This window comes from Melopsittacus undulatus, chromosome 3 (assembly GCF_012275295.1).
Source record: "Melopsittacus undulatus isolate bMelUnd1 chromosome 3, bMelUnd1.mat.Z, whole genome shotgun sequence".
Lineage (NCBI taxonomy): Eukaryota > Metazoa > Chordata > Aves > Psittaciformes > Psittaculidae > Melopsittacus > Melopsittacus undulatus.
Genome location: NC_047529.1, coordinates 77589797 through 77614169, shown reverse-complemented (window position 1 = coordinate 77614169; position 24373 = coordinate 77589797). Strand labels below are relative to the sequence as shown.

General features: G+C 41.0%; 1 protein-coding gene across 2 annotated transcripts in view; it reads left to right on the top strand.

Moving 5' to 3' along the window:
* The first annotated feature begins 4797 nt into the window (after window positions 1-4797).
* TIAM2 (TIAM Rac1 associated GEF 2) overlaps window positions 4798-24373 on the top strand; it is a 134592-nt gene continuing 115016 nt past the window's right edge. For both annotated transcript variants that reach the window (XM_031049768.2, XM_031049767.2), the window contains exon 1: window positions 4798-4932. The gene's annotated coding sequence lies outside the window, so the exon portion shown is untranslated. The remainder of the gene's footprint in view (window positions 4933-24373) is intronic.

The window sequence follows — 24373 nt, the reverse complement described above, 5'->3', positions numbered from 1 at the left end:
TTCTTTGGCAGGGCTTTGCAAGCACATATTGACCTTCCAGCCTGGGTTTTTTTATTTTGTAAAAACACGGCAATTAAAAAATATTAAATAGGTGGCTATGAAACCCAAGGCAACAAAACATGAGGCTTCCTAAAGAATTAAGTGAAATAAAAAATACCTCAGAAGTTTTAACACTGAAAGTCTTTTTTATGTTGTTGTGTTGTGGGTTTTTGCTCCTTCTGAAGTTGATTAAAGGGGAAAGGAGCTTAATGCAGAACTAATTAATGCACATTTCTCTGGGGTAGAGTGATCTCTGTTCAGTCACACCTTCTCCAAAGTAATTCAATCAATGATCATCTTTCTACTTAAACTGCTGAGTAGAGAGTTAGAAGCTTTAGATAATGATCGTTTGTTGTGTGTAAAATCCATGATCTTCCTTTTCTCATAGTATCAGTCAAAGGTTAGGAAAAAGGTCAGCACTTGTTCATGTGCTGCCTCTGAAATGTAAATCATCAATAAAAATAATAAAATACTTTTGAGCTCTTGCAGAAATATATTCTGAAAATAGCAAGAAAGATGTGAAAAGAAATGCCTCAGATCATCCCAGACACACATACCTGCTTGGCTCAGTTCGGCATCTGGCATAGCTGTTAGGGTAGATCCTGAAACTCTGCCTGGGAATGCGAAGTACCCTGAAACAAGCAGCAAGGCACAGGGAAGTGAAGTCGTTTTCCTTGAGCAAACAGCGTTTGCCTTCTGGGCAGAGCTTCACGCTATGGCACAGCCCTGCCTTTGTGGTCAAGCCAAATGGATGCACCCAGTAAATGGTCCTGACCTGAGGTTTTACTGCCTATGAACTGAGCTCATGCTCAGTATGTCACTGGGCAGCCTGGATGACCAACCAGAGTTTTGCTGCTTCTTACCAAATATATACTGGATGTGTCTATCCAGTATATTGGCACAGTTAAAACAGTTCAATGGGGCTGAAAAAGTTGTGGGATTTTTATTTTCTGTAAGCAGGAGCAGCTTTCTGTGGTATTACATCTGATCTGCAGACTGTTCCCAACCTTCTCCAGGGGAAAGGGAAGGTGCTCAAATCCAAGAAAACCCAAGAATACCACATACAGCAAAGTGATGGACTGTTGCAGAGAGCTACAACAGCTGCCAAAGGCCGTTCACTGGTTGTTGATTGAATACAGGTGGCACAGAAGAAGCTAGAATCTCTCTCCTTTCTGATGATTGAGAGGTGAAGGTCTGGATGTATATACTGTGCATAACTATCCTGGAGAGCTGATTGCAGTGCACTTGGTAAGAGGGCACTGTGCTGTCATTAGTTTGGCTACAAGCAGCTCACCCTCCAGGGGAACCTCCTGAACAAGTGTCACCTGTCTGCTTTCTTCTTGCCAGACCTGTTGAGGTTTGGTAGCATCTCATTACCTCCCTTTTGACAAGATGTGCTGCAGCTGAAAGGAATGGAGTTGTTTGTTGAGCTGTGATCCTGAATTACTCAGCACCTGGTCATTGTACACTGGCTTTAACCAGGGGCTATAGTTTGTACTGAAGATGTTTGGCAACGCAGCAGAAAAACCTCTAACAATTGGTGTTTGCTCCCTGCTTGTGCAGGTAGCACCTACAGTGAGTTTGCACAGCCCTTCCCAGATAGCAATTGAAGGACTGCATCTGTGACACTGAATGTTGCTATTGAGTGTATAATGTAATTTGCTGTTAGTTTAAAATAGAGTGAGAAGGACCCATGGCATCTTTGTACTAATGTCTTTACTTCACTGTTGTACCAGCTAGCCATTTACTGGTGCTTATTTTAATGCAGCCCCCTATCCAGCAGGAAAATCAAAGTGTGAGTACAAGATTCATGGCAAACTGAAGTTGCAGTACCATAGCACTTACTGCCTAATCTACTCTGTTAAGACATTCACAGCTACACCTACCTGTCTGTCCTTAACTAAATGGCAGACCCTATGGTGTTGTATTTGCCATATTTTGTGCATGGGATTTTGTCTTTGATAGTATAACGGGGACTAGACTTTCAGTCTGGAATATGTGAGGTTTATGTGACTGTTAATTTAGATAGCAGTTGTCTTTAAGTGCTACATTATCTTTTATACCCTTCTCCGTTTCTTTTTGATGCATTAAATATTTTTTTGTTTTGTTGTGTTTTTTCGGATTGATTTCTTCAGCAGTGCTTTGCTCTTGGTAGAAATTCAATGAGAATCCTTGGTGTTAAAAGACTTGTTTTAAGGAAAGGTGAAAGAGGGGTGCTGTAAGATCAAATTATTCAGGTCTGTGCAGATATGGGGAAATGGGTATCACAGAGCTGGCAGAACATTGCTGGGAAGTTTGTGTTCACCATGGCACGCTTGATGGACTGTTTGTGGAGGAGCATTGTGACCTTTCTGAGAGCTAGCTTGCTGGGAGTGCTGGAAGCACTTCAGAAAATCTGGCTCTCTTCCCTGGCCAGGAAGTTTTCTTCAAACAGAGCAGGATATCATCCTTAGTAAGTATCTGAGTAAGACCTGACTGGTAGGGAATTCTTGTATTACTTTGCCTTAAATTGGTTCTTTTATATCAAAAGTAGTACACTATATATGCTTGCTGTAAACACTGTGCTCTTATTTCTGCCTGCTCTTGCCTAGATTGAAATGTTTCAGCTGTACATTTGCAAATCTGGAATGACTGAGTGTTAGTACTTGGAGGTCACCATGGCTGTAATTACCTAACAGCCAGCTGCATTTCTCCTATAGTTATAGTCACAAAAATCCAGGGGAGTCAGGTTTGCTCAGGAGGGCAGAGTTTAACTCTACATTAATTAAATTGCATGTATATGCTGACACGGGTCTTGCATTGAGCATCGTACTAGGATTCACTTTATGTCTATCAAAGCATCAGTAAAGAAGCCCTTTTTGTGAGGAGCTGGAAATACAGTTCTGGCAGGGAAGGAATATGCCTGAGCAGCTCTCTGTAGCAAGCTGGAACATGGGAAAAAAAAAAGGGCAATTCTCAGGGATTCTTCAGTGATTTTTCAGTCATGTGGGTGGGAACAAACTACTGCCCAAGTCTTTTGAGTCTTAGTTGCTGGTGTTTGGGAACTGGGTTCCATGGTGAAGGAAGTGCTGTCTCTTTGAGGACTGGAGCCATGCTGTGCCATTCTGTAGGGAAAGTAAATATGACAAAAAGTACACGTCAGGCACAGTAGCAGTGCTGTGAACTTTGCAAACAGAAGGGATCTGTGACACATGGGTCACAGTGGTGTTATCTGAATGCCAGCACCGTGGCACTTCCAGCCCTGCAGTACTGTGTCTCTCACAGTGATGATGAGGAAGGTTTTGGTGGTCTGTGCTCTAAGTATTCTGTATAGATAGATTCATACCCATCCCACCAGCAAAGTGAGTCTCTGTTTTTGTATTTGGAATTTTACAAGTGGTTTTATGGCAACAACTGAAAAAAAAAAGTTACTTACACCTTATTACTCATGTTTCCTCTTGGGTGTAGCTTGCAGCCCGATACTGCTTTTTTTAGTTTGCTGGCCCATTGTTAGTTTGTCCCTTTTGTAAGCTTGTGTTATTTGCTGTTTTGTCTGCATTTTATTTTAATGGGATAGCCTTTGTTTTCGATGAAGTCAGTTTGGGATTTTGCTCGAATTCCACTGAGTAATCTTATAAAAAGAAAAACTTCTAAGACTATGTTGCCATGTTTGTATGCTTTAAATGGAGGAGTAACCCCTAATTTCTATTTTACGTACTTATACACAACATTTTAGCTTTGCTGTATGTTGACTCCATCACCAGGCTTTTCAGTAAGACGTGCCTTTTGAAGCATGAGTATGATAAAATCCTTGTGCTGGTTTTAATTCTGTGGTATGTCAGCTTAACTGTTATGGAAATAAGGATATTTTTATGACAAGTTGCTGTGTGCCGTGAAGAAGCTGCTGAAAATCAGCTGTGCCAATTTAAACCTCACAGAAAATATTGTTGTACAGTCTGACACTTTGCAGCATGGGAACGACAGACTTTGTAGAGCACAAAGTTCTCCTTGCCAGCTTTTGGGAGCTCAGTTAGACACCATCTTCAGTGTATTTGCATTGAACAGGAAGAGTGGCTATGCCTTCTGTCTCACCATTTTCAGGTGATGTAGGCAAAAAAGCAGCTGGCTTGTCCATATCAGTTTGCTCAAATGCAGTGACCAGCTTTTCAGAGGCTGGCTTGGCTGGTGCAAGAAAACTTCCATGGGAGATCTTTTTAGTGGAGTTGCAGCTATTTTGTAGTGGTCCTGGCTGGGCTTTTGGTAGTCTGTCCAGGCCTGGAATGTAAGAAGCTTTAAAGAAGAAAATATGGGAATGGACCTGAAGGTTCTCTTGCATGAATCACAGTCATGTGGTGCAGCCATCATTCATGGTTAGTGCCACCACTGTAGAAAAGTGACCATGATGGTGCTGGCCTATTTCAAACCACCTTTCCTGGCTGACAGAAACCTGAGAAACAGATATAAACCAGCTTAATGAAAGCTCCTCTTGAAGCACATGTTTGTAATGTGTTGCATTATCAGTTTCCAGCTTTCCTTTTTGTACGGAAAGCTTTTAGCTGCTGCTTGTGAGCTGTCTGCACAGAACATGTAAATTGAGATATGAATTGAGCAGAGATGTTTCTATGCCCTTTTTTCACATGTGAGTTGTTGCCTTTGCATGGGAGAGGTTAATGATTTACTTGGCAGTGGTTCAGAATGAAACTTACTTCTAATGTATCTAGGGAGATACCTGTTAACAAAGCAGTTTTTGTTTTTCAGATTGCCAGTGCTACCAAAACAGAGACTTACAGCAAAAAGTTCTTCAGTTCGTGGAGCTGCAAGGACAGCATTAAGAATACATCCCACCTTTCCCCTGTGCTTCCACCCCAGGATGCATAGGGAAACAAGGCATGCAGAGAGCAAATAGCATGCAAGGTTTGTATGGTTTTATTTTCTTGGTTTATTTCTGAATGTATAAATTGGATTATGAAACATTATAGGCCAAGGTCATGGTACATCCAGCTTAAAATCTGCCATAGTCCCTGGGTCTTACCATTTCATTTTGGCTGGTTGCCTTTGAAGTTTTAGAGTCGACCAATAGTGAACACCAGCTCTTGGGGAAATGTAGGCTATCTGAATTGTTTCTCTCAAGGCATTCATCCAACTTTTAATGCCTCTGACTTCAAAATAGGTTGTATTTACAAAACTTCAGGCTGACAAGCATCCAAATCTGTAAATAGCATCGATGGAGTTTTCTGTACTTAAGGAAAGAGAGGGAGGGCTTTAGGCTTTTTCCTGCCCAGCTATTAAGAGTCCTGTGATGTGGTAGATGCCTGTCTGTCAAAGGAGGGGGAAGAGATCAGCAGTTTCTGGTGTAAACTGTATTGTTCCAGAATTAGACAGAAAATTGCCAGCAAAGAGATGCCGTACTCCTGATGTCTCACTGTCCCCAAAAGACAGAGCAGTGATAAAGTTTTGTTCTGGTGATCATCAGATGTTTTTCTGCTGTAGTCACAACCCTTATGCATGGCACATGAAAGAGAGATGCTTTGATTGAGGGCTTGAAAGACCTGGTGCAACTGAGCTTATGGGAGGGCAGGTTTCGTCCACCCCCTTTAGTTTTGTCATGTGAAATAAAGGGGTTGATTTAGAGATTTAAAAAGAGTTAATCATGATGCTTTAGAAAAGGGTGATGAGAGTGTTTATTCAACTTTTCATTATTTTTAATTGCTTCAGCATTGTTTGCCATTATTATACTATTTACTACGCCATGTATGCTACTAGTTAACACAAAATTCATATGTGTTTGGGCTTTGTAGAAGGAATCCACTGTGCAACCCTGACAAAGCCACCGTATAGGAAGTTTAGGCCTATGGGCAGTTTTGCACATCACAAAGTCCTAGGGTTGGACCTCAATACATCCAGTTCATCCTCATTCCCCAGGAGTTTAAGCACATCCGCTGGTGAGTGCTGCAGTTTTGGAGGGATTTGGTCTCATCCCTTGCTAGGACAAATTTGCTCTCTTGCCTGACAAAAATGCTTTGGGGCAAGATGGTGTTGAATAAACAGGGGAACTTTCCAGCAGTTTTTTTCTGCTGATGAACACCAAGCAGGTGACTGTTGGAGCTGATTGTTATGTGATATTCAGTTAAAAAAATAATACGTATTTAGTTTATTTTGTAACCCACTCATCTCTCTCAAAATCAGTACATAATGGAGCATTGCTAATTTTGTAATGACTTCAAAGTTTTGCCATTTGAAAGGAACTTAGGACATCAGTACCACAGAAGCAAATAGGCACAAGCTCTGTATTTGCTGCTGTTCAGTTAGCAGAGTATTTAGCCCATTCTCTTCTAAAACAGATAGGTCATTTTTAATACTAGCTTATACATTCAGGATATATTATAAAATGAAAATGGATTTTCAGGAGTCACCAGTGTTATGTTGAACATGACTACATCAGGCTAGAAGTTCTGAATTTTTGAGTTTTCCTTCCTCAGAAAGGTTAAGTAATATAAACAACCCATCCCAAAATAAGCAACTGGTAACTGATTTTGATAAAAGGACAGCTGTGATGCTGTGCCACTGTGATTGATACAGTTAGACTTACTGTTCCAGTGCATTGTGCCATGCTTTATTGCTCCAGATTAAAAGTGTCACTGAGATTTTTAGGTAGTGCAGCACTCATAAAAAGTTGTAATAGGTCACATTAGTCAATCTGATGGGGGCTTGGGTTTTGGTTTTGTTTGATCTGTATTGGTGAAAGGAAGTATTGGACCTTATTCTAAAATATAATGAGACTGATGTCTGTTGGGGCATTATGTCCCACAACCATCAGAGTGTGCTGGTGGTTTTCACCATGTTTCAGTGCTCTGGGATAGATACACAGTGTGTTGCCTTGCAAGCTCTTCAGCTTTTCAGCAGCCAGTACGTTTTGTTTCATTTTGCTTGTGATCACATGCAGCTTCCAAAAAAGCAGTGGAAGCTGACTGTGAGTTTGTCAGTGGAAGGTGAATTTGAGAACCATGTGAAGACATGGAAGAGATAATTATGGTATGCAGAATCCTAATGATAAACATACCAAGAGCACCCTAAAATTATAAAGCAGTACTGTGCATTAAAACATTAATTTGCATTTTGGCTAAGGTGTAGCTGCATTTTTGGGCTATCCATTTAATTCTGTTCTTTTAATTACCTGCTGACCGGTTCTTGGGGTGGACACGGCAGGAGCTGGGCCTGCAGCAGTTCTCTGACGTAGTGGTTTCTAGCAGAGAGAGCAATGGGATTCCTAAGGTTGCTTTGAAACCTGGAGTCTCCTGCTATAGACCAGCAGACTGACTTGAACAGGAATCTAATTAAAAGTCCAAGATATTGACTAAAGCTCACAAGTGCCATCTGTTCAGTTTTACAACCTGAAATTACTCAGTGAATCACAGTAACAAGTTTGGTTGTTCCTGCATTTATGCTGCAGCTGAATTTTGTTACAGCAGATGGCCTGTACAGGCAGCGGTGTGCAGACTGTGTTAGTGTTAATAACCGCTTGAACTTCCTTAAGTATTCCAATAAAGTGTGTGCTGGAGATAGAGGTGCTTTAAAACTTAATCCCATGAAGAAGACATTAATATCCTGCTGACCCTGTGCTAATTTACCAGCCTAGAGTGTGCTTGGAAAGGGGCAATGTGCACTGGGCAATAAGAAGGTGCCTGTCAAGGTATGTTTCATTGGGCTGTGCTCTTTCTTGCTGCTGGGGTTCCCACAGGACAAAGGCACATGGACCATTCCCTTTGCAGAGTGGTGGGCTCTGGTTCTGAGGGCTCCTAATTTGTGTAGCTGAAGAACCTGCTTGCTGCCCATTGCGCATAAGCTTCAAAGTGTTGCTCTGCCTCTGGACACTGCTCAGGGGACACAAGCATGGACACCCATATGACACGTTGACTCTAAAGTTGGTCTGGTTAATGACTTGTTGTACATGTGTGAGGTATAGAAAGCCTGAGTTAGGAAGAGAGCTGGTTAGCATGAGATACAAACATGCCTAAGATGGTAAGAGTGAAGTACTTACTAGTATGTGTTCACATAGGATCATCAGTGGTGGTATAGTCTGAGGAAGATGGACACCTTATTTTTCAGAAGAGCCTCTTCTGAAGCATTGCTGATGCATAATTAAGTAGGTCACTGTGTGCTTATTTTAATAGCTGTTTAATTATGGCTCAGACATTACTGGCATATGCAGTAGGACTGTGGACGCTGATGTTTGATTAAGATATGATTATAACTCCATCTGTAGACTCATGTAACAAATTGTTCTTAGGTTAAAGTAATTAAAAACAAGGCTTGGTTCTTTATCTCCTTTCCAAGTGAAAGTTTTACTAATGTGGTTGATTGGATGAAAAATGCCACAACTTTGTAGACCTGTGCCCGGGGTGTGTGTGTATAGAAACATGCTGTGTGTGTATAGGATTTGTGATAGAATGATCAGGAAGCCAATCAAACATGAGGAGAATACTCACCAGTGCCTTCACATAAACCATGGAACAGAGCAGCCTTAAAAACTCTCTGAGGGACATATAAGGTTAGTACAGTGTACATTCAAACTTCATGTGAAACAAGATAGGGATATGGCAGAAGGAGCTCTTTGGGCCAGCCCCTGTGCCTGATGTTCAGGCACAGTGTACAGGAGAAGAAGTGTGAGGAAACAGAAGAAGATACTGGTTTGCTGAGGGAAGTCTTGTAGCCTGCTATTAAAGCTCTGTATTCAGGAAACAATTTCTTACTGACAGAAAAAGTGGATAAACTCAGTACAGCTGAGTAACTGATCTCCTAAAAAGTCAATCTGGTGTATACATTTTTTGCAGTGAAATTTTAGAAGAAATATATACAATCCTAAATATTTGAAGTTGACATAATATTTCTATCTCCAAAGCTGGCTAGCTGTAGTCATTGTCTACCCTTATTTTCTATTTATGCATTAATTTCCCCATTGCCTTGGTGTTCTCCGCACAGCTTCATCCTCCACTGCCTGACAAGTCTTCTATACAGGTAACAAGGATCATCAGCCTTAGTAAAGGTGACACCAAAATTTAGGTAAATGCCTAACAAAGCTTAATGATGCTACCCTCCAGCAATAGGGCTGCTCTCCCTGTTACATATATCCAGTTTGACACTTCCATAAGCTGGGACTGGTGGGAAGATGCTGGGGTGAAAGGAGCAAAGTGGAACCTTTCCCTTATGGAGATGTTGGGGTGTGTTATGGGAAGGGGAATACAACTCTGTGGGGAAGAGCAGGGAGATGACCTGTGGCCCCACTACAATAACTACCTGTGTGCCTGCTATTGCTCTGCGTTCAGCAAGATGTATCTCATCCATCATGCAGGAGAGCTTATCCTCCTTTGCTGTAACACGAGGTGGCAGGGTTTTGGTATGTGTAGGTAGCATAGCTGATATGCCTTAAGCATCACCCCAGGTTGATATATCCAGACCTTGAGCAGAAACAGTGGTACTCTATGTTTGAACACAGGAGCAGGAGTATTTGGGTTTATATTTCTCCAAGAGGCATTTTAGCTGAGCTCACTGTCAGTCGAGGTAGATTGCTGTTCTCCCACCTGAGCCTTACCACTGTCAGAAACAGGCTCTGGAAATCCCTCCTGGAGGTTCCAACAGCTGCTGCTTTTTGTCTGCTCAGAGATGTATTCCTGCTGGTAAGGATGAGCTCTCATTTCTGCTCCCTCTTTCCAGTGTCTTCTGAAACCTTACAGTGTGTTTCCAGTGTCTTGTGAAACCTTAAAGTGTGATCTACTGATATATTATCTTCTATCCTGATATGTCAGAAAAGTCGGTTTTTGGTTGTACTTCTCTTAAAATTATGTACATCACATGTTCCCTACAGTCTTGTGTATAGAACTAATCTCTTAAAATGTATGTTACACATTCATATTGGAGAATGACATATTTCAAAACCAATGACTGTCTAATAAAGGGCAATGTCAAATAGGACTGTAAAAAGATATTGGAAATAGAAGATCCAGAAAAGAAAATAATGGGTATTGAGTATCCCCACTAAAAAAGAGTCAGTGTTTCTTGTTCACGTGCTCATGCCTCGCACAACTTTTGATGTCTTATAAAAGCACTGTGGACAGTATTAAAAAGAAAATTGTGGGGTATGTTTTCTCTCTAAAAGACAACATTTAAGAAAGTGTTGCCTCTTTATATTTGCTGTTACAAGCAGACTTAGTGCCTGATCCATGTAGTATGCTTATGTGTGACCTGAAATTTTATTACTGTTCTGTCTAGCCTCCTGTTGGGATTCAGAATATAAAGATTGATGTGCAAAATTAAAAAGCAAACAAACAAATTAGGTATGCTAAATTTGGGAGTTTGATAAGCACTTCCCTATAGCAACACTGATCTGGTGGAAGCTGCAGAACTTAGTTTTCAGGTAGCTGGGCTGGTAAATGTAGCTACAGCTCCTCAGCTCATTCATTAAGGTCTTGCAAGAAAGCTCTGCTTTTCATATGCTGATACAGTTGCCGTTTATGTTGCCCAGAAGTGGGTAGTTTATGCCTGAGTAACAGCTGCTCATGGAGTCCAGTATCTTATGAAAGACATTTAGCCTTTAGGTATATTTCTCCCTTTGGGCCTACTAAGCCAATTGTTTTCCAGAAATGTTCTTCCTTTGAAGTTTGTGCAGTATATTTGAAGAGGTGACAATATAATCGCAAAACTCCCTTTCATTTGGGAATTGAAATTTTCATTTGTGGAATTTGAATGGAAACCAAATGGTGCCACCCACTTTTCTGCATTGCTGATAAGGTGATAAGGGATCTTGCACACTGATTGCTGAGGAACTTCCATTTAGCCTTAAAAAAACAAAACCAAAAGAGATCCCTAGTTTTAGGGAGTGCAATGCTCTAGTTTGAGTCACTGCAAAACTGAGGTTTAATGTTGCAGATCCCTTGCTGCACTATTAAAATGCAACTGATGTAAGAGCTGCTCTGTTGTGTTTTGCTGGGCATGAAATGGTGGAAAGAGCCAGGCATATTCCAAACCTTTATCACAGGGACTGATAAATCAACTACCTAAGCATTGAACTGTCAGATTCTTGTCACATCAGAGGGAGGGGCAGAAGTTCCGTGGAAGATTGAAGGCATCAGAAGTGATGATTATTTGTTAGTTTAGTTTAAGGTTGCAAAGCTTTTTCTTTGCTCTTTTCTGCTTGATGGGTTGGCACAAGGGATGAAATTCTGTCTCTATTCAAGTTAGTGGGAAGTTTGCCGTCAGCTTTACTGGGACAATGGTGTTTTTAAGATGGTTTGTGTGTTTATACAGCAGGTGTGTATTTTATGATTCCTTGGCTTTAAGTTACCTAAAGAAAATTATACTTTACAGTGGGAAGTTTCACCTAGTTACAGCAAATTTTGTGCCAGCTTTCACAAAACTTCATTCTTTTTCTACAGGAGAGGGCATTTTGACTGACAGACTTACTTCCACTTAAGAAAAAAATTAACATTACCTTTTGACTTTGAAGTTATACAGTAGTAAAACTAGTCCTATATTTCTTTGCTGCTTAACTGACGTGCTTTAGATATTTCACCAGCTATGTGTGCATAATGGCAAAATTACAGATGAAATGTTTTGAGGAAAGGACTTCTGTTTCAGAAAAAAAACCAGACAAGTGTCATGGAATTACATGGGTGTTCTCCTGATTGCTATCTTGAAAGAGCCCTACTTAGTTCTCCTAGTGGGTAAGAAAAAATGGCAGGAAATAATTACATTTAAAGTGTGTGCCAGTGTAACCTGCTTGCGTAGACCTCTGTGTGTGCGAATTCATATAGAATACTTCTGATTTTTTCTTTTTCTATAAAATAATAGTATAAAGATTTCTCATATTGATTCTTAGCCTAGGACACTAACATCAGATGCATTTGTTTGTTTAAATGTATAACTACATGTGTGGCTTTCATTTCTTTTAATTTCTATTAAAAGGCTGTATGAAGGGTGAGTGGGAATATAATACTGAGCAATAGTGAAATAGTAGGCTGAGATTTCTTCATTTTCTGGCTATTTTTAACTGGTAAAATTTACTTAGATGAAAAGCAGTTCTCTTTACTGTGCATTTGGTTAAACCTTCATGAGCTATGTCCTAGAATTTCTTAATAAAATCCATATTAAAATGTTATAGTGTCTATCTGGCTTCCAGGACATGTCTTCTGTTGAATGCTGGCAAACCCAACAGAAAAGCAGTCATCTCTTTATAGCTCTTGGTATCTTGCTGTAACCTGAATTAGGTGTTCTCGAGGGCAGGAGCTGATTTTTTTTAATCTGTTTACTACCTAATGCAGTGGGGAGCTTGTGGGAAGTGAATGGATGCTTTTGAATGTTAGAGCAGAATAACACATGCTAACATGATGCTATCTGAATGGATGTGGGGATAGTTCACAGAATCACAGAATGGTTTGTGTTGGAAGGGAACAGACATCTTGTTCAAGACCCCTGCAATAAGTAGAGATAGCTTCAACTAGACTGTGTTGTTCAGAACCCTCTCTGAACTGACCTTAAATGTTTCAAGGGATGGGGCATCTACCACATTTCTGGACAACCTGTTCCAGTGTTTTGCCACCATTGTTGTAAGAAATCCCTTCCTCGTATCTAGTCTGAATTTAGCATTCTTTAATTTAAAACCGTTACCCTTTGTCCATTGCTACAGGCCCTACTAAAAAGTCTATTCCCATCTTTCTTACAAGCCCCCTTTCATGAGGGAGACAGATGAGAAGATGAGAAAGCTCTGGCATGAGGCTTACTGCAACTTTTTTCCATGTGGCCTTCTTTTCCCCAGACATTACTTGAGCATTCACCACACATTAATCTTCACCTTTCTTGTTTTCACAGCTGCTACAGGTCCCCCCATCTGTCCATAGCCACTGTAGATGAACCATGGCAGTCCTGAAAAGTTAATACCCAATAAAGCATATTTCCAGGTGGCAAATAACTAACTATGCCATAACTTGTTGCCTTGTTCATCCTTTTATCCTCTCAGGACCCAGAACCATGCTGGGAGAGGGAAGCTTTTTTGGTGCTTGTTCATTCCTTGCGTCAGCAGCATCTGGGTTGTTTCAGGAGCTCAGCAGATTGCTGCACTACAGCTTAGGAAATGATTGTAAGATGTCTGTGTTGGTTTATTTCCTGTGTGTCATTTCCTGTGATATTTCTACAGAATAGCCCTTTCTGTTACACAGATATAAATCACCTGTGCTATAACGCTGCCATAGAAAATTGAGCAGTATGTTATGTACACACGCAATAAGACTGTAGTGCTGTCTACTAATGCTATTAAAAATAATATAGTGGTAGGTTTCTGGAAAATCAAGAGTGAATTCCTGTGGGAGTAACAAAATAACAAATTTATGGATATTTGTGTTCTCATTTTGTGTTAAGTCTAAACGTATTTCTGTCTTTTGAAATGCTTTTGGAACTAGTTGAATTTTTAGCTAATGTGCGTATCCTCTAGCTTTAACAGGCTCAGATTTCTTTACTGTGGCCTTTGTTCTCCCCAGAATATTTTTCATTTCTTCTTAAAATAATGTGAATTTAGATCAAAGTATTAGCAAATAGCACAGGATTGGCTGCATACCCAGAATCTCAACATCAGTATTTATCCAGACTATATATAGCCGATTGATTAAAGTGGTTTCAGGTTTTGTGCAAGTCAAGAAGCTATTTATGTGTGTTGGAATAAAAGCCATAGTGTTGAACAAAGTTTTGATTATTCACAGAAGTTAGGAATGAAAAGATATTTAATTTCTAAAGCTTTGGTAGAATCAATAAAGGAAGATTTATAGTAAAATCCAGGAGATGAAGGGTAGTTTCCTAAGTTCTTTGGACTTCATGGGGAAAAACACAGAGAATGAAATTGACTTTTGATAATTTTTTAAAATTAATGTGTTGCAATGCCAGAAGTGGTCCCAGTGATCATCCAGTTTGAGTTCCTGAATAACTGATTACATGACTGACTCTTTTTTTTTTTTCCTTTTAAAGGAACATTAGTTCACATATTTTTGTTTCAAATAAAAGATAATAGGCCTCAATCTGTGGTAGACTGCTTCATGATTACTGTATTTTTGTAATTCCCCCCAAATCTTGTTTTGCCTCTGCTGTTGCTGATCACTGATAGAGACTGGTTCTGATAAGTGGACCTGTGAGCCTTCCCCTTCCAGATTCCAGCAGAATGTGATGCAATAAGCACTATATGGTGCTTTACCAGCTGCTGCTTTTCTGCATGTGTTTTGACAAACAATGTACAACGTGAAATCCTTTCTTGCTGCACTAAATGTGCAGCCTGTAAGAAAAGGTGCAACAATAAAATTGGGGTAGCTGAGCCCTGTCCATCCCTTGGCTACCATTCTGCTGAGAGAAGCCCTCTTGTCATAGAATCATAGAATAGTCAGGATTGGAAAGTACCTTAAGATCATCTAGTTCCAACCCCCCTGCCATGGGCAGGGACACCTCACACTAAACCATATCACCCAAGGCTTCATCCAACCTGGTCTTGAACACTGCCAGGGATGGAGCATTCACTACCTCCCTGGGCAACCCATTCCAGTACCTCACCACCCTGTCCATGTGTCCGTCTTTCCCTGCCTTCCCCCTTCCACTCCCCTGCCCTCAAATGGGGGTAGTTTTGCCTCTTCAACACACCAGTTCTAGATTTGAAAATCAAAAGCCCAACTTATTATGATAATATGCCTTATATATGATTTGAGCATGCTTTGCCAGGCAGTAGCAGGTGGCATTCAGCAGTAAACAGCCTGATTTTTTTAGCTAGTTATGATAGTGGAAAACTGTAGTAATTTCTCTATACAAAATTTTGGCATCATTCAACACTGGGGGCTTTACCTTCAATGAGATCTGGGTCAGTGTTCATCCACTGTTTTGTTTCCTTTCTCCCCATGCCCTTGGTAACTTGAGGAAGACTTTCCCTACTGGGACAGAGATGGCAATCTCTGATTGTGTTGCTGCTCCTGGAGCAAACACATTTATTGACAGTTCTAGTCAGAACCACATCATTAGTTAAAATGTTTTAAAATTTTAAACCCCAGGTTTTATAACCGAAAGGGTTTGGAAATCTTTGTAACTACGGAGTCACCGTAGTTACAGTCAGAATCTGTCTAGACTGTGGAAAGAAAAGAGCAAGTGTTAGAGTGAAGTGGTAGCTTAGTTTTTGGCTGAAAAGTAACAAAATAATCTGAATGTCATACAGAAAACTGACTTTGTCATGAAGATCAGTTTTCATTAGAGAGAAAAAAAAAAAGGGCAGAACTGTGCTGTCAGCTAGTGGATGTTTCTTTCCAAACACTTCTGCAAGGAGTGTATGGAAAATTTATACTGTGATTTTTCCCCAAATGCAGTCTAAATCTGAACAGGTTATTTTAAAGTGAATACAGTATTACAGAGTTTCAAAGACATTACTTGTAAGCTGTGCGTTATTTATTTGGAAATGATTGCTTTTGCCTATTTCTATGAAAAATGGATCCAACCTGCTGACATTTGCAACAATCATTTTTTGTTTCTTGTTGGCACCGTCAGTTGCTAGAGGCTTTTAGCACCATTGTAAGGGATAATACGTCATTTCCCTGCCATGTTGCCTCTTTTACTCATTTGTCTGTATATGTACCCTTTCTAAAGTAGCTTGATCTTAGATGTCCTTATACTTAGAAAGCTTTCCCTGATCTCTATCCAAAGGTTTCACTGCTGAAAATCAAGCTATTTTATTTCTCATCTATTCTTGATGAGGCTGGCCAGCAGATCCCAAATCAAGCAATAACAGCCTTTTATATACTGGAAGAATAGTATGTGTTCCATATTTTGTTCTTTTCTAAATAGGTTTGTCTTTGATATTTCATTTCTTCAAATTGTCTATGTCTTTCTTTTACATAAATGAACAAAGCAGTTCTCTAAAAGTTCCAACACTATTGATGAACTACTTATCATCTTCAGTCATTTAAAAAAAATCAGTATTTTTCTTTGAAATATTGCTGACTCATTTTGTACCTGTATCTTTTAGTCGTAGTGTCATTCCTACTCCATGAACACCTAAAAAAAGAAAAAAAGTACTAAAAGAAAAAATAAAACCAACAACACAAAAATGATGATTTGCATGAGGAAAGAAAATGTAAATTAATTTCCATTTATTTAAGGAAATTGTTTGGGCTAATCTCCAAGCTTGTTATTTTTTTTCCCCTACCTGTTGTCATCATGATGATTCGTTCTGTGACTAACTTATAGGGCATGCTTTTCAGCCAAATGTTAAAACGTGGACTTCATTTTAGTTCCCAGTTGCACCGATGTGAAAGATACAAGATGGAACTGCTGTTCTTGACCAAGAACTTGTCACACGTTCAGTGATGTTTATTGCTGAAATTCAGCAAATACGCAGTTGGGATATTTCTAGCAGGAGAAAGGAAGATGGTAGATATAATTACAAAATGTTATGATGCATTTATCTGTTTAATTGAGTGATGGGGTTTGTGTTTCTCTACTTGGCTTCTACAGGTCAAATATCCTTCCTTGCACTTTTGAGAGGGCTCTTGGGCCTTGTGCTGGTGTAGAGTTCCTGCATGAAAATGCATTCAGGCATTTTTGGTAAGATAATAGAGTGTTTGGAGACTGACTGTGAAGTATCATGTGTGTCAGGGAGCAGTGTAGTCTGGGGTGGGGTTGCTGTTGGCAGCCGTAAGGGGTTGTGGGGTCTGCCTGAATCACCAGATAACAGCCAGGAGCTGTTAGAGCTGCTGCAGGAAAGGGGGTCCCTTCCGGGATTTCCCTTTTGTGACCTGGCACCCACTGGAGAGCCTATTGGAGGGGCTGAGCTGCTAGGAAGATAACCTTCCCTTGAAGGTGGGTGCAAAAATACATGAAGAATTGTCTGGGCTGAGCCATTTCTTTATGCCCTTACAGAAGGGCCTGATGGTGACCTTCTCCCAGCTTCAAGTCTTTGAAGCAGTTGGGAAATGTCTGGTGCAAGGGGCACAGGCAGCACCTTGCTCTGCTCTCCTGTATTTCACAGTTGTGTGATGGTTCAGTTCTGGAGGCCCTCTGCTCTTCTCGGCTGGTGGTTAGGACACATTTGTGCTTGTCCTTTCTGTTTTCAGGGCAACAAAAACCCAGCAACTCAGGTGTCATGGTGCATTTAGCCTGCGAGACAGCTATCTACCAATAACTTTATATTACAGGGGAAAGCTGATCTTGGTTTATTGACTGATTTTAGAGCTACAGAGCTGTCTCTGCATAATATATAGCTCACACTCACTGCTTCATTTCGTTTCTTTAGTAAACTGTTACAATGGAAGAAAAAATATTCAAACATTACTCAAAGCTAGTTTTGATGCCATTGCACAGACGGAATAAATAACTATAACAGAAGTTGATGATCCTGCTAGTCAGGGTGGGCAGAGGAACTTGAAATTCAAGGATGTGAGTGGGAGAAAGTCCACATAAGCCCACAGGATGACAGCATGGCCATCTGGCTGTCTCATAGGCACAGGCACAGACGTCCTTAGTTCTTTTCCTATGAGAGATTTGTAGCAGGCAGCTGTAGTAGAACATGTTACCCATATCCTAAAGGCCAGGTTGCAACAGACAAGTGATGTGGTGAGATAAGAGCATGAGGAGAGCTGGGTAATTGTAACGGTTAGGGCGGTGTGGTGGAGGAATTCCCTTCTGCCAGGAGCTCAGCCTCACTTGCTACTGATGTTCCCAGGCAGCCAGCTTCTAACCAGTGTTCTCAGTAAAAAGCTGCTCTGGGTGAACTAAGGGGTCACGAGCCAACCTGTCACATCCCCTCATGTGGATAACTGGGTGTGTTTTGGGTCCTCATTCTCGGGCTGTGTTCAGAATGGGAAGTAGGGAGTAGATTAGTAGGTGGGGTGGTGGGAACAGCCATGTGTCAAAGGGGGACTTCTACCAGGGTGGGAGTGGGGATGGAGAATTGTTCAGCAGATGAAATTTGTGGTGCTGATGTGAGAGTAAGGGAAGACGGGAAGGGGAGGTGATGAAAAATAGCTGGAAGAAGAATCTGGGAAGCACGGGAGAGAAAATCAATACATGGTGTAGTATGTGTTTTATAATTACTTGGTGAGCAAAAAGCCAACTATGTGATGAGAGGCAAATCTTACCACTAATTTGGACAGCTCAACGGCACCCTCTTGTTGCTCAGGTTGTAACATACCTGAATTGTTATGCTGGACTACATCCATGAGGATTCTTACCTAGAAATTATTTGACTTTTTAATTAGGTTTTTCGTTAGAGAGGTATTTTTCATCTAGTAATGCCCCTGTGCACAGATGTTTATTATCTTCTTGGAAAAGGGAGCAGGAGAGTTATTTCAGGGCAGACAGGATACCCTTATCTGGTGCTCTCCTTTTTCAGTTACTGCAAGATGTGCAACTTGTCACAAAAGAGGAAAGGCTTATTTCCAGGAAAAGTAGCAGTTGAAAGTGTTGATGAGTATGTTACTGGGGGAAAAAAGCAAAACAAAACAACAAACCAGACTCAACAAAACTGAAACCACCTCATAGAGTAGGTTGTATCTTGTATTTTCATAGCGAGAGAGGAGGCATGCATATGTTTTTGCTGCAGGATTACTCAGAAGAGAACAGCTAGTACAAGCACCCAGCTTTCTCTGGCCCTTATTTAAAAGGGGATGAATTAGTCTCTGAAATGCCTGGGTCATTCCACTAACTGTAGCAGGAATTTGGATTACTGGTTAATTTACAGAGCTATCTTGATCAGAGGAGATTAATCCCACTCCTCTCTGCTCACTGCTGGAGGTGCCCAGTGTGGAAGAGTCATTCAGTGGGTGTCCAGGCAGCACTTTGGCAAGGTTTGGCCTGTGTGGCAGAGCCATGTGCTGTACCCAAACAGGAGCAAATACTGGCTCTTGTGCACTGTTCCATTGCTGCACAGATGGAGTCAAAATGGCATTTCAGGCTGACTTCTCCTCTGCTGTTTATGGCTTGTAGCGGTTTCAGGAAACGCTGCAGTATTAGTGTTGCTGGGATTCTTGGATGGTGCCATTTCCGTCACTTGGGGAGCCATTGTTCTGATGTGTGAAGGGCTGCAGAGCATTTGTTTGAGACAGGGATGGTACACAAGCACGCAAATGTTTGTGCTAGGATGTACTGCTTTGGGGGTGATTTTTTGTTTGTTTGTTTAGAAACTGCTTTAATTTTCTTATGACATAAAAATGTTATAAAAAAACCAAAAGCTTTGTGATCTATCGCTGTACTTACAGGGCTTAACCAGTACAGTATAATCAGAGCCTTTTGTTAACACAGATTTTGTTTGGTTTTGGTTTTTTTTTTTAATATAAAAAATGTTTGGAAATTTCCAAGGTGTTGTTTTCCAATGAGTTGTTTTTACAGACCACAACAGCTTGTTCACATATTAGTAACAAATCTAAACCTGCACAAAGTGGTGGGAACCCAGTGATAAGAAGCTGATCCAGGAGGTTCAGCAGATTTGCAGCAGATTCAGAAGAGAAAACCTCTCCCTTTTCCAGATGCAGGAAACTCATCCAGGATTACTACACTCTGCCTTCTTGGAAAGTTATCCTTGGTAGTAATATCAGCATTCATAGTGAAAGCAAAAACCTTCCACCAGCATTCCTGTGAAGCTGTGATTCATGCTTCTGTTGAGGTGCCTCTTGATAGGCTTCGCGAACAATGGCAGAGGTATTTATGATGAATTATAATATGAATGTGAATGCACTGTAAATTACAATATAAATTATCTTTGATTTGCAGAATGTTATGTCTACTGAGCTAATGCTGCTCATAGAGATGGGGTTACTTGCAGTATTTACAAAGAAGTGGTTTTGTCCAGTTATGTGGTTGGCCTTGTTAGACCTGCTTGTTAATCACAGAGTCTTAACAGCCTCTCCCAGACAGATTAAGTAATATTCTTTTCAATTTACCATTGGAGAAGCTAAATATAAGGTGCAAATCACTGGTATTTGGAAGCCAGGAGCTCCTTCCTGTGTAGGTGGTCTTTTGAGCAAGTCTTTGTTTTGTATATGTGTTTTTTAACTGTGGTTTCTCAAATCATGGTTCATTAAAGTGAAATTAATCTAAACCCAGAATTTAGGTAGTTGTTGACACTGTAGACACTGCAGGGCCTGATGTTTTCTCACTTGCTTGTACAGAGGTAGTTGTGTTGGAAGGCAGTCTCCGTTGCCTGTTGAGGCTGTGTACTTGGGCGTGCAGGAACTGGTTGTTTCTTCTGAATTATTTTGAAACTTTGACAGGGACATCACGAGTCTGAATAGATGCTGTTGCTTTATAATTTTCTCCTGTGAAATACTGATCAAAGCAATATCTTTAACTGCTGTAGGAAAATATCTGCTTCTTTCCTTACCTCATAAGATCCAAGATGATTAAATGATGTGGTTATTGTGCTCAGAGCCACAATATTTGATTGGTATATAGTAAGTCTCCAGCTCTTGTTTTTCATATGGACTAGTTTGTTTCCAGGGCAGCTCCCAGGACAGTTTTGTGCAACTTTGAGGGAAGCCAGGGTGGGCTGCTGGGTCACCTGCAGGGTGACAAAGTGCTGGGGGGTTAGTGAGGTGCAGAGGAGCAGTCCTGGCAACAGCTTCTGCTTTCCTTTCTGAAAGCCAGCTCTTGGGTTTGGATGTCTGCATAAAAATGGATGAGGTTGTACCTGGTGTTCAGCTGGTGACCGTGCTCTGCTCTGTCAGTGACTTGCTTGTGCATGTGCCTGTGCCCAGGGTTGGACTGGGCTGGCTCCTGTGCATTGGGAACTGCTTCTGCTACTGTGAGGCTGCTCAGAGTTAAACTGTGGAGGAGCAGGGAGGAGATGGGGAAAGATATGAGACATATATTTTTAGAGACATCTAAGTTTTGATGAAACTTGGAATTGAACATTTGTATGCACTTAATTAAGTTGGGGAGAGTACAGTTTTATTCTCACTGGCAAGGATGCTGTCACGGACTCACACGTAGCCAGAGTGTGACTGTGTGGTCCCTGAGGGTGTGGGCAGCAGCCAAGATCTTTGTGAATTGCAGGGCTCAGTGCCACCAGGGTCTTGAGGTGCAGCTGACCATCTGCTTGTGCTCTGCTGAGTCCAAGGGGAGACTGTCATATGCTGCTCTCTTCTGTTACTCCATCTCCTCTGGCTACTCTTCAGTCCTTTCTCTCTTTCTCGGGTATGTTGGCAGAGGTTTTTGTTTTGGTGAGTGCTTTTGTTTGCAGGCAAGAAGCAAGGTACTGTTGCCCTGTCTGCCTACCTACCAAAAAGCTTCAGGCAGCGTGCTCTTCTATTCCCACTTACAGTGCAGAACTCTGAATCAAGTTGAACTATCTGTCCTTAATACACTTTGATTAAAAAATGTGAGCACCTTCACTGCTCAGCAGGAAGCTAGGCTAGGTGGGCTGCATCCCACACCGACTATGGAAAATGGCAATTTCCACCCCCTTAGCACTGAACAGCTGTTTTCTTTCATGTATAAATCACAAATATATCTTCTGCTCCACACCATACAAAACAATGCTGTTTTGTTTTAATGTTTTATTCTCCCTTGGTCAAATGTTTAAGACTTGATTAGTTAAAGCACTTTGGGAAAATTAACTGACTGCCTTTTTCAATGGCAAACCAAAACACGAGGCGGTTTCAGTGGAACCAGTGTTTGTCTTGCTCACAAACGAAGGCTCAGATAATACTCTGCACATTGTTATTGTTTTCTTTTAGTGCTTTTGGGCACATCAAATGCCTTAATATGCAGCAGGCATCATCAAAAGCTAGCCTGACAAGCAGCCTGAAACACTGCTTTCAGCAATGTTTGCTCATTCTTAAGTGACTTTTTAGTAGATCAGCTGAATAATTTCAGCAGCAAGTTTTCAGTAGGTTGTGGATCACCATTAGACACCCGTTGTGTGTATTTAAGAACCTTTTTTCTTCTGCTTCTTAACTGGCAGCTGGAAACATGTTTTGCCTCTGGTTAACTCTGCAATCTGACTGTTTGACATCTGACACTGGCAATGTTACCTCCATTACCATCACCATTCATTAAATTTCAATAGCATTAATTGTTCTCTTATAGCGTTTTGTGATAATGTTACCCATCAACCCAAACCATCTTAGATGCTCCCCTCTTGAGGGCATCAGAGGGAGGGGAACCAAATCCACGCTAAGCCAGGGAGCATGAGACTTGAGCCATTTTTGTCCTTGCAAAGACTTCATGAAGAAGCTGTGTAGCCTTGTGCTTGCATGCTCTCCTTCAGACTGCCTGGGCTTTCCTCAGTCCACCAGGACAGCTGCTAGGCTCCTGGGTGAGCAGAGGAGGTTGTGTTACCTCTGGGGGAAATTGGTCATGTGCTTCCTCTTAAATAAGAAAGCAGAGACTGTAATGGGGCAAATCAGTCTGGAAACTGCCGTGGCTATAGATGTGGTCCTAGGTTTCTGTTGCCTGCAAAATGTGTGTTGTTCTTTTCTCTTCCTTTTTTCTTGTCAAAGTGATAGACTGCATTTTGTCCCACCAATTTATTTCAGTCTATGGAACCATTGAGATCTCTAGCTTTTTTTCCCATTTACGAATTCAGTAGAACAGAGGTTCTGATATCACTGGTCATGACAGTACTTAACAAAGCTGTGCATTTACCTGATAAGCATCTGCAGAGGTTTCTGGGCTTGATCCCTGTTGCAGGCTAGGTAGCTGTGTCATCATGGGTTGTATATAAATATCCCCAGGACACAGGTTTGATTAGGGGTCCTGCAGAGACCTGCTGCCTTGGCCTCCTGCCAGTATTGGGGCAGTGGCCAACAGCAGTGGTGGGTCCCAAGTGAATCATCTGTGCCCTTAGCTGCTGGGGTCACGGGGTTTTGCTCCGGGGATGAACCCTGAGAAAGGGAGATCACCTGGGGCTGGTCAGTCAGACCCTTCAAAACTTGGGGGGCGGTCAGGGCTGTAAAACCAAGTTAATAAACACTCTGTTTTACTGGGGGAACAATGCGTGAGACCTTAAAGAATCTTCTTTATGTGCCATCCCAATTGTACTACAAGTCAGCGCCACCTTTTTGGGTTTTATTTTCTTGCCTTTCATCTTCAGATTATTCCTGCAAACAGAGAGGAAATAATTCTGACAATCATTTATTGAAGGTAGCTAATAAAACAATGGAAGGATGTAGGCTGAGGCATAAGTGGGATATTGTGACAGATGTAGATGATTATTAACCAGCTGATGTTTCCGCAAGGGCTTCTAATCATAAACACAGTATGGAGTGAATCTGGGTGTATTAATAGCAAAGGTTTTATGGAAAAATCCAAGTGTGAGGCTTTTTCTTTAACATCCCATTTCCTGCTTTAATTGATAGAGTGTGAAGCTTTCATACAAATGATTTGGAAAAGATTATTTTGCTTTTCTGACACTAAGTACATGGTACAGGCCAGGAACAACATGCTGCAGAAGGGTTTCTTGAGAAAGACTCCCACAGTGATGCTTTTTTAGAGATGTGGCTAGTGACAAATGCTAAACTTGTTGATATAACACAGCCAAGTGGCTGTGGTAGAAGAGTATCTCTTTGTGTCTATGCAACATACGTTTTCATGTGAGTTTGCGAGAAGGGGAAGGTATTATCAGAGAGAGATCATTATGCTGCAGAACTTGTGGGGTACACTTCCAGTTTTTCTCTGGCTTTCTATTGAATGTCCTCCTATTTAGTTTTAGTCCTGTATTGTCCTACGCTATGTTTTGGGAAATGAAATGCTAGGTTTGTACTGTAATCACTGGTTAGAGTTGAAATCCTTTAAACGTGCACCTTTCTTTCTGAGGCTCTGCTATAGCTTTAGCCTATCACTCTTGTTTTCTGAATTTCTGAGGGGGATGGGGAATGAAAAGGTCAAACAGAAATTACCTAAATAAAGCAATGAAAGCTCTTTCTAATGTCTTATATCACAGTTCTGCAAATACAGAGTCCTAATACCATTTGCAAACATAAACAGTTTGTTTGCCTTATAGCAGCTGGTATTTCTGATGTGTAGAGTGGTTGCTTGCAGTGCATATAAAATGGGGTAGAAAATGTTGAGGAAGGAAAATATTATACTGCTATTAAAAAGACTATATATGAGTGCTAATGCATTGTTGTTTTAATAATTTGTATTCTGCCAGTATCAGCCAATGTAGTTCAGACATTTTGTGATGGGAACGGCCCTATCTTAAAATTTGAAAGTAAGGACAATAGCATAATTTAATCAAAAGTTATGGACAGGAACCAGTTTCTCCACTGGTCACACCTAGCACTCCAGAAATGTGATATAAAGTATAAAGCCAATGGGGCCCAGAAGTACTGAACTTGCAGTGGTTCTTCTT